Source organism: Schistocerca nitens, chromosome 1 (genome assembly GCF_023898315.1).
Source record: "Schistocerca nitens isolate TAMUIC-IGC-003100 chromosome 1, iqSchNite1.1, whole genome shotgun sequence".
Taxonomy (NCBI): domain Eukaryota; kingdom Metazoa; phylum Arthropoda; class Insecta; order Orthoptera; family Acrididae; genus Schistocerca; species Schistocerca nitens.
In genome coordinates this window covers 887393117-887404596 of record NC_064614.1, presented here as the reverse complement: position 1 = coordinate 887404596, position 11480 = coordinate 887393117, and the positions used below count along the sequence as shown (strand labels likewise).

The following is an 11480-nucleotide window of genomic DNA, read 5'->3' as shown; positions in this document are numbered from 1 at the left end:
GACGGTATGTGTGCATCTGCACTATGCTGCCACCTACAGGCCATTCTGCACACTGTTTGTAGCACGCTTACCAACTTACAGGATACCGGCTCGAAATTTCGATTTGTTGGTACAAATTTAAGGTTTTCATTTGACTCATCCTCGTAGTTTACTTCGAAACAGCCACATATTAACGGTAAATCAGAAGCGAGCATATTACGTATATTTATTAATGTTAGCAACTTACGTATTTTATGCGACACTTCAGTGCCTTTGTTTTTTTTTTTTTGAATTATACTGCAAAAGTTCCTTTAGACATGCATTCGCAATTGCGAATATGGAGAACTAACAGCCGTAGAATGGAATGACCGGACCGGGACTCGAACCCGGATTTCGCGCTTATCGCAAGCGGTCGCTTACCATTAAGCTATCTGTGTACGGCTCACGGCAAGACCCCAACTTCCATATGTCGTCAACCATGCGTCTACGACCTTTAGTCGTATGTCCATTATTCATATTCCCGTACAGATGAGACATTTTACTTGCAAGTCGCTTATCCGCTGTCGGCAGATAAATACAATATTGCACTGCCTGTGTTATTCTGAATTACGATGCAAAATTCCTTTGGACATGCACGCACGCACGCATGCATGAACTTTGCAACCCCTGTGTGGGAATGTACATAACTGATGCACGAGTACAGGTTCTAGACGCATGGCTCACGACATACTGGAGTTTGTGGTCTGGCCGTGAGTCTTGCACAGATAGCCAAATGGTATGACGACAGCTTACGATGAGCACGAAGTACGGGTTCCCCGGTCCGGCGCAGATTGTCATTGTCATTACATTCTACATCTGATGGTTGTCCATAATCACAACTGCGACTACTGTAAGGAGTGTGTCAGAAATCTCCATTACACTGATTAAACATTAAACATTCTTTGCACTGTGTAAGACTGGAAGTAAACAAGCACTCAGATAGCGATAGTAACAATCTGAGGGCGAAACATGGGAGCGCGATTCTAAGCACTGTTGTGAGACGGGTCAGTCGGAGGCTCGGAGACACAAGACGTCTCACACTGTTGGCAGCTCTTACCACATTCGAGGCCTGATTTCATTCATATGGCCAGGAGAGGTTCAGAGGGCTTAACTATGCTTTAAGGTGGAATTCAACGTAAAATTCGCAAGCACAGCATAATGCGCAATTACAGAGTTAGGCTCGCGATTGTTAGTCCGAGTTTACAATAATCACACGTTTTGCTTGTCAGTTAAAGAAGCCTCCTTATCCTCCAAATAAGAATGATTATTCTCCACATCTAATTCACAAAAATGCTGTGGTTATTAAATGTTGAACTAACTTTGAAACTGAAATAACTTGTTAATCTAGCACTCAGCCATTATTGATAATTATGTCATTGTCAGGCATTTCGCCGTTATTAATACTAGTGAAACTACTATTGGACATGATGATATACGAAGTTTTTAAATAGACTTAATGTATGAAATCCCTTCTTACAAGTTATTTAGTAGTTAACACGATTCAGGGAAACTCCTTTTTATTAAATTCATTCTTAGCAACAATAAGCTTTAGCTGCTGCTGCTCCATGCTGCGGCGTATTGCTGTAAACCGCATGGAAAAACGCAGTCATCTAAAGAGGTGAATGGAAAACTTTGGGCCCAAAGAGAGACACTGATACACTACAACATGTCATATACTCTAATCCAGTAAGTTTTACTGCACAAGTCAGATACAGTAGCACTTGTCGATTCTTGTTCATTACCGCTGACAGATAGCTTATCCAAACGTTAGTTTTAAGTTTTCAGGTAACGATCTGTTGAGGGCTTAAATGATAGTGAAACTGACACTCATGCAATACGCACACAGTGTTATGCAGGTTAGATTCCATTTACTGACAGCTCAGGTTACTTATCGAGTCCATTTTCACAGACGAACATAGGCTTTATTTGTTGTAGGTAGGTTGGTTGGTTGGTTTGGGGAAGGAGACCAGACAGCGAGGTCATCGGTCTCATCGGATTAGGGAAGGATGGGGAAGGAAGTCGGCCGTGCCCTTTGAAAGGAACCATCCCGGCATTTGCCTGGAGCGATTTAGGGAAATCACGGAAAACCTAAATCAGGATGGCCGGACGCGGGATTGAACCGTCGTCCTCCCGAATGCGAGTCCAGTGTCTAACCACTGCGCCACCTCGCTCGGTGTTGTAGGTAGGTTACGTATTTGTTGTAGATACGTTACAATACACTTACTGTATTATATATTTTAGTCTCTCACATATACAGTATTCTCCCCCCATTCGTATAGTTCGTCTATCAACTCGTTCATAATGACTACGACTGCCAATGATTTAGACTGACTTCTTGACACACACACACACACACACACACACACACACACACACACACACACACACACACACACACACTGTGTGCTAACATTTTAGGAAAAAACATCCAGCCCTACATTCCCGCTCGGCTGCTTTTTATGTTATGATTTACATCTAAAGCTGATGATTTTATGGTGTTAGTCTAAATGTAATAAGATAACGCAATACTCAGTTCTGCGCCAGTTTTTATTCTTATTACTGGTTTCACTTGATTGAAGTTGGCTAAAAGCCTGTCACCTGCTACTCTATCGAAACTGAATTTACAAAGTCAATGTTAGAGACATTCGTGTCCGTGGTTTCATCAGTTTGAGCGTCTCTGTCATTCGTTCTCGTCCTTTCGTCTCGCTGTCTTTCGGGCCGAGCATCCCTATTCTCGTTATAAACTCTTTTGAACAGCAGTAGTTAGATTATTCGGTAATTTCCAAGAATGATTGCCTATCGAAGTCGCGGGGTCCAAACGATACGTATCGAACGTGTGATTGTAAGTAGATCATGCGACTCTGATGGCGGGCGTTGTGAGCATGTTTATAGTGGTCTCTACTGCAACGACAAAAGAAGAGCGCTACAATAACACTTGTAACTACAAAGGAGACGACTTACCTTACTCGTTGTCGGTATTGTCGTTATGTGAATGACTATGTGATGTGTACGCTACAGGGACAGTACCCTTTTTGCCATAGCCTGAGTAAACTCTGGCAATATCACGCAAGAATATCGGCAGAGTGTCAGATTCGCCAGCTTTTCCCTGGAAACCAAAGTTGTGGAAATAGAGGTACTAAAACAAGTACAGTTCGTCTCTTTGTCCTGGACGCCCTTCTCTTTTAATGGAAGACTTCACAGATTTCCATAGCCTCTCAATGTTCTGCTTGTGCACACTGAAAGCTGAGTTCGTCATCCCCTCTGTAGAGTTCGTGTCTTCGGATGACCCCAGAGTCTTTTAGGACTGAAATCCGTCTGTAATGACTTTATACCAGTGAAAGGTCTCTGTTGGATTCCTTTCATGTTTAATTTCTCAAATTTGTTGTCATTTATGGAGTAAATTCCTCTCCTAAATTTACTGTGGCGTTTCTATCTGGGAGGAAACTGAGTAGTGGAACGTGTTACTTTTACACGTAAACAAGAACGATCTGTCACACTACTACACTTTAAAACAAAGTTTATATGTAATTCTTATATGTAATTCATGTCACACAGTCTCATACGGAACCTACATCCGCATTCTTTTATATACTGTGTATGATAAGATACTGTCATCCCCCTTCCCTTCTGTGTGAGAGGATGAATGATCAAATGTGTTTGTAGTTGCATGCTTGAGGGTAGCAGACAAGGCTGTCTGCTAGAGAACAGTAGGACCAACGTTGGAACAGGTAGCTACGGTTCCTAAAAGCAAAGAGGTTTCTATTCTTAGTATGGTCCGGTCCGTCCTTTGTCATGTTGGTATAGGAAGCTGCCCCTCTGGCCCCTTCCGTTTGTCTTGGTGAGCCACTCTCAGGAGCACGCTGGTAGTTCAGTTGCAGTCCGGCAGTTGGGGAGTTGCAGTCTAGCGGTAGGCAGTGGCAGTCTGGCGGTAGCGAGCGTCTGAAATGGTAAGATCTCCGGCTAAGCGCGTATCTGCTAAGTCCGTAGGACAATGGATTTGTTAAGTTCAGCCTAACTGAGAATTTAATCTCGTTTATTTCGGGTTTAGCTCTAAAATATCTAATGCTATCTTAAATTGCAGCGTAGTGTAATTCTCGTGTGAGGTTCATATTATTTCCCGGGAGTTGCTTTGTTACTACTTTGTGAGTAAAGTGGAACCACGTGTTGATCAGTAACTCTAAGTAAGATCAATCTTAAATGCAAATGCTTGTGTGATTATAACGTGTCGTCTTAACAATATTTTCAATATAGCAACTTTTCTTTATGTTCAACCCACGTGGGATGTACTTTGCGAGACCAGTACCACGTGCTTATATAACTGTTTGACCCATCAGGTTAACAGTAAGACGTTAGTAACCAGTTCGAGGTTTTTCTTTTGTAATTTGCTTTTCGATCTAATTTATTTTTATTATCTAAATTATTGTGGAGTTATACGCTTTCTGTAAACCAAGTTGACCACGTGAAGCATGTGGTGTATTCATCAAAGTAGCCCTCAGCTATTCTTCTTGGGAAGATTTCACAAAGAGTTAATATGAATTTAGTATACCAGTGTGTGGTAATTACATGACGGACAGGATTGTGCTACGAACGGAATTTCTTTGGGTAAAAAAAATTTTTGAATCTGTTTGTAGTGATTAACTTTCTCTTGCATGTGTTTCAATGCTCTTTGTGTGTTGTTTTATGAATGCAGTGTTGTATCCAGTCTCCCAATCTTGACTCAATATTTTATGTGTTCAGTAAGATTCCAATCTCACATTTTCACAATCGTAAATAAAGCACCAGCTCAGTTATAACTCACGTATAATATGCTGAAATTTCAATGAACAATCTTTAAAATAAATTTGCAAATATAAACTGAATTCTTTCTTTTTATTTAAATTCTCCTTTTATAAATATATATTACCGGTTGTTGTATGACTGTAAAAGATTATCATTAATGTTAGTCTGATTGGTAATGTTACCAGCTGAAACAGTTGCCCAGTAAACGCAAGATTAAAATCCCCAGACAGTTCACAGCTTGTAACCCGCTTTTACTCTACTATTAGCACCCGATCTCAACATACCAAATTAATGTAGAAATATTACACCAGGCAGTATGAAGTGCTTTATCAGATCCACTAAAATGACCTTGTCCCTCACAACGAAACACTTCCGGGACACATTTTCTATTCCACCGAATACCCAAATATGATCGATTTCACCCTTCGAAGGTCGTCCTCTCTGGTTCTTCCTTTTAGCTGTATGAGATTTGTCTATTTCCACAACTTTACTTGGTCCACCAATTGGTACACTGTCGTTTGTCACTACCATGTAACAAACTTCTCTGCAAAACCCGAAATAGTCACACACGGTATTTGCAGGTAAGTCAGTTTCCGAAGCTGTTGCTTGCAAGGTGTAGTCTCTAACCCAGTAAGATAGAAGAATTACGTTGGTCTGGATGGATAATTTGGAAGAGTCGAGCCACGTGTTCTTCCAGACACTCGTTCGTTTTCCCCACTGTCCGCAATGAAATTGTAACGGTGTTTCAGCATCGAGACTCCTTTTACGAAGTTTTACACACTTCGCACCACCAGTCTACACAGCCCCTCCTTTCATTGTCCGGTAGTACTCCACATTTTCGACAAAAAGTCAAACGATTTTCTATGCTGTATAAGCATGGAATTAGATTTTTCCATGTGCGAAAATCCGCCGAAGAAACGTTAGGAACACCAGACATCCCATTCACTATCGACATAAATCGTCTGCGTTTCCCAACGGACTCACAAATAATTCGTGGAGGTTTGTACTTTAGAGCAATGAAAGGAACGACGGAAAACAGATAAAAATGACGAGCACAAATAATTGATCATAACACCATAGTCGCATGATCGACTAACAATCACGCGTTCGATATGTATCGTTTGGACTCCCCCGACTTCGATAGGAAATCATTGTTGGAAATTACCGATTATTCAGATACGTCCACCATACTGAGTCCCGACGGCGTCCATCCAGCACGTCCTGCGGGTGCAAGGCCTGCACTGAACGTCAAATAATTTTTAATCGTGACATAAAATTTACAGCCCTAGTGTAATCTTGATTTCAGCGTAAAAATGCTTAGTGATCGTGGACCCAGTGTAAGAGAAATAAACTTAGTTCTCTTAAACTCAGGCAGTTTGAATACATAAAAGGTGTGATGGGCAAAACTTTTAACATCGCCCACTAATTCGTTGATATATTGTTCACATTAGATCATTTTAATGGTTAATTACCTGGAATGTCATTGGAGTTGTCCCGAGCGGGAAACTTTTGCCACCGTTATATGGCATCCCTATATTTCCAGTACCAAGAGCGGCTGTGATTTGTGCCTGATGTCAACAGACCAGCGCTGGAGCGACCAGCGCGAGCATCGAAGCGCGTCGCCTGCCGCGAGCGCGTTTCCGGTTAATGGGTTTCCTGCGGCACCCATTGTTGTCAGCAGTCCGCATCCGACCTTTCCGAAGGTCGATAAAGTGCTCCAGCTCGCCTAGCTGTGCGCGACAGAGAGCACGAAAACCTCCCATCCTCCTCCTTCCAGTTTAGGAGGACAGCTAATGCCAGCATAATTGTCTTTGTGTGTGTTTGTATCTGCTGTAGAACTGCATAATTTAATGTACTAGAAATACTTGTAATCACCGCTTCAGGATGTTCTCCATCTGGAAGTGAAACAGCCGTTCACTGGACAGTATGTGTTCAGGTCTCCCGGCCGCGGTGGCCGTGCGGTTCTGGCGCTGCAGTCCGGAACCGCGGGACTGCTACGGTCGCAGGTTCGAATCCTGCCTCGGGCATGGGTGTGTGTGATGTCTTTAGGTTAGTTAGGTTTAAGTAGTTCTAACTTCTAGGGGACTTATGACCTAAGATGTTGAGTCCCATAGTGCTCAGAGCCATTTGAACCATTTGTTCAGGTCTCAGGGTGTGCGGCTCAGGAACCACTCAGCTAACCCAACATACAGGGGTTGGACAAAAACATGGAAACACAAAAAATGCAACTTGTTACCACGCCAAACACAGTGCAGGAAACCCGTTGGGAATGGAAGCAGCTTCCAGTTGTCTCTGAATGGGTAAATACATGTTGCGACTGGTTTTCAAGAAATTTTTATACCATTCTTCCAGTAAAATAGTGTAAGTTCAGGAAATGATGATGGAGGTGCAGAACTATAACGCACCATTCTCTGCAAAGCAGACCACACAGGCCCAGTATTAGTATATCGAGATCAGGTGACTTTAGTGACTGGAGGAGATTCGACAATTCATCCTCGTGCTCACAAGGCCAGTCCTGGACCATGTGAGGTGTGTGTTCAGGGACCAGGTCGCGTCGGAACAAAGCATCACCAACAGGGAACCAACATTGTAGCGTAGGATGGACCTGATCATTGAAAATGGTCACATAACCTTTGGCGGGAATGCAACCTTGCAATGCAACTGTGTGGCCTATGAAATACCACGACAGGGCTGCCGAAATAATCACCAAACTCCCGCTATATTTCATTCACTCTTGGGATGCAAACTGTGTGAGACAAGACTCATCTGACCCGAGGACTTTCTTCAATTTCTCTACAGTCCAGGTTTTATGGCCTTGACACAATGTTTTCTTGTCACGGCATTTGCATTACTGGAGGAGTGGCTTGAGGATTCCAGATCACCCCGCAATTTCTGGCTTATCGAGCTCCCTTCGCGTTATTTAGGCGCTGACAGAGCTCGCGAGTGCGATGTTCTCCTGTGCCCTCACTTATGCAGCTGTCGTCCCTTATTTTCCGTCACAAACCTCTTCAATAACCGTCCGTTACTATCACTGGGACAAGTTTTCTTCTGCGCTGTGACTTAGCGGAGAATGTTTTTCTGCTTTCCCTATATGCAGTATAAATATTATGTACGGAGCTTCTTGAAACACCAAACACTTTGGCTGTATCAGCTACGAAGCCCTTAGCTTCGACATAACGCACTCACCGCATCACAAGTCCGCCCCCGGTAGCTGAGTGGTCAGTGTGACAGACTGTCAATCCTAAGGGCCCGGGTTCGATTCCCGGCTGGGTCGGAGATTTTCTCCGCTCAGGGACTGGGTGTTGTGTTGTCCTAATCATCATCATTTCATCCCCATCGACGCGCAGGTCGCCGAAGTGGCGTCAAATCGAAATACCTGCACCAGGCGAACGGTCTACCCGACGGGAGGCCCTAGCCACACATTTCCGTACCGCATCACAGAACACTGATGTGATCGCGACTGACACTTGCAACGTATTGACCACAAAGCACATGTGTTGTCCGTGGTCCGTAGAACAGTGCAACCTGCAAACTTGGCTGTTATCTACATTTATGTTCAAGCATGTATTTCTCGTCGTGTTTCCATATTTTGAACCAACCTATGTATAAAAACAGAACAAAAGGAAACGCATCACTAATATCGCGCACCCCTCCCTCTAGCCTTGGCAATGAATCAGTCCAGTAACAAAGTGAGTCTACTATTGCTTTTCAGGTATGCCAGCAGATCGCTTGGAAGTAGGTCCAAATAGTCCCAACACATTTTCTAAGAGAACAAGATTAGATGATTTAGATAGCCAATCGAGGAGCGATAGTATGCCTGAGTGTATTCCTCTAACTATGTACTAGGTGTAGAAATATGAAACCGGAATCTGGATGCAGTAATAACACGTCTGTTGTTTGAAACTGATAAACCACATTTTATTCAAAATAATCTCCATTGCTATTTATACATTCCTCCCACCTCTCCGGCAGGCTATGAATGCCACGCCAAAAAACCTTCTTTCGAAGCGTTTGTCACCGAGCCCGTGACGCAGTAATGCCAATAGATGATAATCGGACGGAGCCAAGTCCGGAGAATAAGCTACATGTCCTAGTATTTTTCAACTGAACGCCTCGATCGTTTCCGTCACCCGTTTTGCTGTGTGTGATGGGACGTTTCCTGGAGCAATTTGACTGTGTTGCCCTTTTTCATATTCCTTTTGTTTTCCGAGTAATGCTCGATTTAAATCGATCATTTGCCTTTGGTAGCGATCAGTGTTAACTGTTCCATCAGGTCTCAGCAGCGCATAATAGATGTCACCCTTCTGATCCCACCAAACACAGAGCATTGTCTTCTTTCCAAAGCAATTTCGTCTTCGGATGTTGATGGTTTACCTGGATTCACCCATGATTTACGACGCGTAGTATTCTGAAAGTATATCCATCTTTCATCACCTGTCGCTATTCGATTGAGAAATGACTTTCTTTTGTATATGGCCTGCAGCATTTCACAAGTGGTCTTTCGATTTGCTTGCTGTCTTTCATTCAGTTCATGCGGAACCTATTTTCCCCACTTTCTGCACCTTTCCCATAGTTTTCAACCTCAGAGAAACGGCTTTCTACGTCACATTCAATTGCTCCGCGAGTCCCTGTCGAGTTCGAGTATCATCTTCATCCAATAAGGCCTCCAATTCGTTGTCTTCGAACTTTTTCGGCGGTTTCCCGCGCTCGACGTTTCTCACGTCAAAATCACCACTTTTGAATTTATTGAACCTCTCGAAACACGGTGTTTTCCCAAGAGCACGTTCGCCGAAAGCTTCGACAAGCATTCGATGCCATTCTGTCATCTTCAAAAGATGACAGAAAGCCAATGCTGTCCGCAAATCGTAGTTCGTAAGCACGAAAGTCGACATGTTTACGGATTTGAAACAGATACCGATATTTCCAACTTGGGTTACTGTGTGCTGACATTCGTCGTCAGCCGTTACAGGAAGCAGATGGCGCTGCAGACGCGCTCTCACAGGCCCTACACTGACAGCTAGCACCATCTACAGTGAAATTCCCGTTTCGTACTGCTACACCTGGTATGTGCCGCAGTGCGAAGACTGCTGTTGTTATTTTGGAAGATGGGCGTCTCGACAGTATACTCATCTTCACGTAGGAGAAAGAGCAACGGTTGGTCTAAGTGAATACTAAAAGAAACATCCTGGTTCACGGTGATTATAACTTGAAGGGGTAGGCCCATGACGTGGTAAGAAGAGTACCACCAAACAGCAAATTATCACCTTTCACATGAACTACACCAGTGCTCGTCATCATGGCCAAGGTCGCTAGCGCTCGACCCGGAGATAAGCGGTTTGAATCCTGGTGCTGGAAGAAAGTTTTACCGCCAGTATTTGGCCAGTAGGGTGAGGAGAGGTGGAGCGTCAAGTTTCTGATCACCACACTTTGCGCCAATGTCTTAGTTTAAATACGAAACCTCTCCACAGTGTCTCACGAAGTGAGGTCATGTGACATTGCGGATGGTGATTTGTCCGTCGGATGGGGACGTTAAAATCGGCGGCCTCTTAAGTGCTCTTCGAGAGGAGTGGACTATGTGCCGTCTCCGGGTTTTCATCTCCAACAGCCGGCCGCTGGTGGCCGAGCGGTTCTGGCGCTACAGTCTGGAACCGCGCGACCGCTACGGTCGCAGGTTCGAATCCTGCCTCGGGCATGGATGTGTGTGTTGTCCTTCGGTTAGTTAGGTTTATGTAGTTCTAAGTTGTAGGGGACTTATGACCGCAGCAGTTGAGTCCCATAGTGCTCAGAGCCACTTGAGCCATCCCCAACACGAAAACTACTACTACTACTACTACTACTACTACACACACACACACACACACACACACACACACACACACACACACACACACACACACACACACACACACTACTACTACTACTACTAATAATAATAATAATACACTCTAAACTACACTACACAACTAAACTAAACTCCGTCCGAACAGGCCTTGGAAGTCCCAACGGTACAGACAGGCCGCCGTGTCATCCTCAGCCTACAGGTGTCACTGGATGCGGATATGGAAGGTCCTGTGGTCAGCATACCTCTCTCCCGGCCATATGTCAGTTTACGAGACCACTTCTCTATCAAGTGGTTCCTCAGTTTGCCTCACAAGGGCTGAGTGCCCCCCGCTTGCCAACAGCACTCGGCAGACCGGATGGTCACCCATCCAAGTGCTAATCCAGCCCGACAGCGCTTAACTTCGGTGATCTGACGGGAACCGGTGTTATCACTGCGGCAAGGCCGTTGACACACTACAGCACCCACCTCCCCCCCCCCCCCCCTCACACACACACACACACACACACACACACACACACACACACACACACACACACACACACACACACACACACAGTACTGTCTAGAGTAGGTGACTGTAAGCTGTGTATATACACAAACTGATACACGTACGCACAGAAATCTCATACTTCGCGAAGGAGAGGTGCCTGCGGCCGTGAAGGATAGGGACAACCTTTCCAATTAGGCGGCTGCACCTATCGTTTTTTAAATGATACCAGTGATCGTCCAATTGCGAGCCGCGGGCCGCATGCGGCCTGAATCAGTCGTATTTTATAATAATGTGTCTAGCAATGACAGCGGAATCCGAAAACGTAAACTAACGGTAAGAGCTTCTGAACAG

At 44.4% G+C, this 11480-nt stretch overlaps 1 pseudogene; it reads right to left on the bottom strand.

Moving 5' to 3' along the window:
- Nucleotides 1–10970: 10970 nt before the first annotated feature.
- LOC126206684 (5S ribosomal RNA) lies at nucleotides 10971–11088 on the bottom strand (annotated as a pseudogene).
- Between the last annotated feature and the right edge of the window lie 392 nt (nucleotides 11089–11480).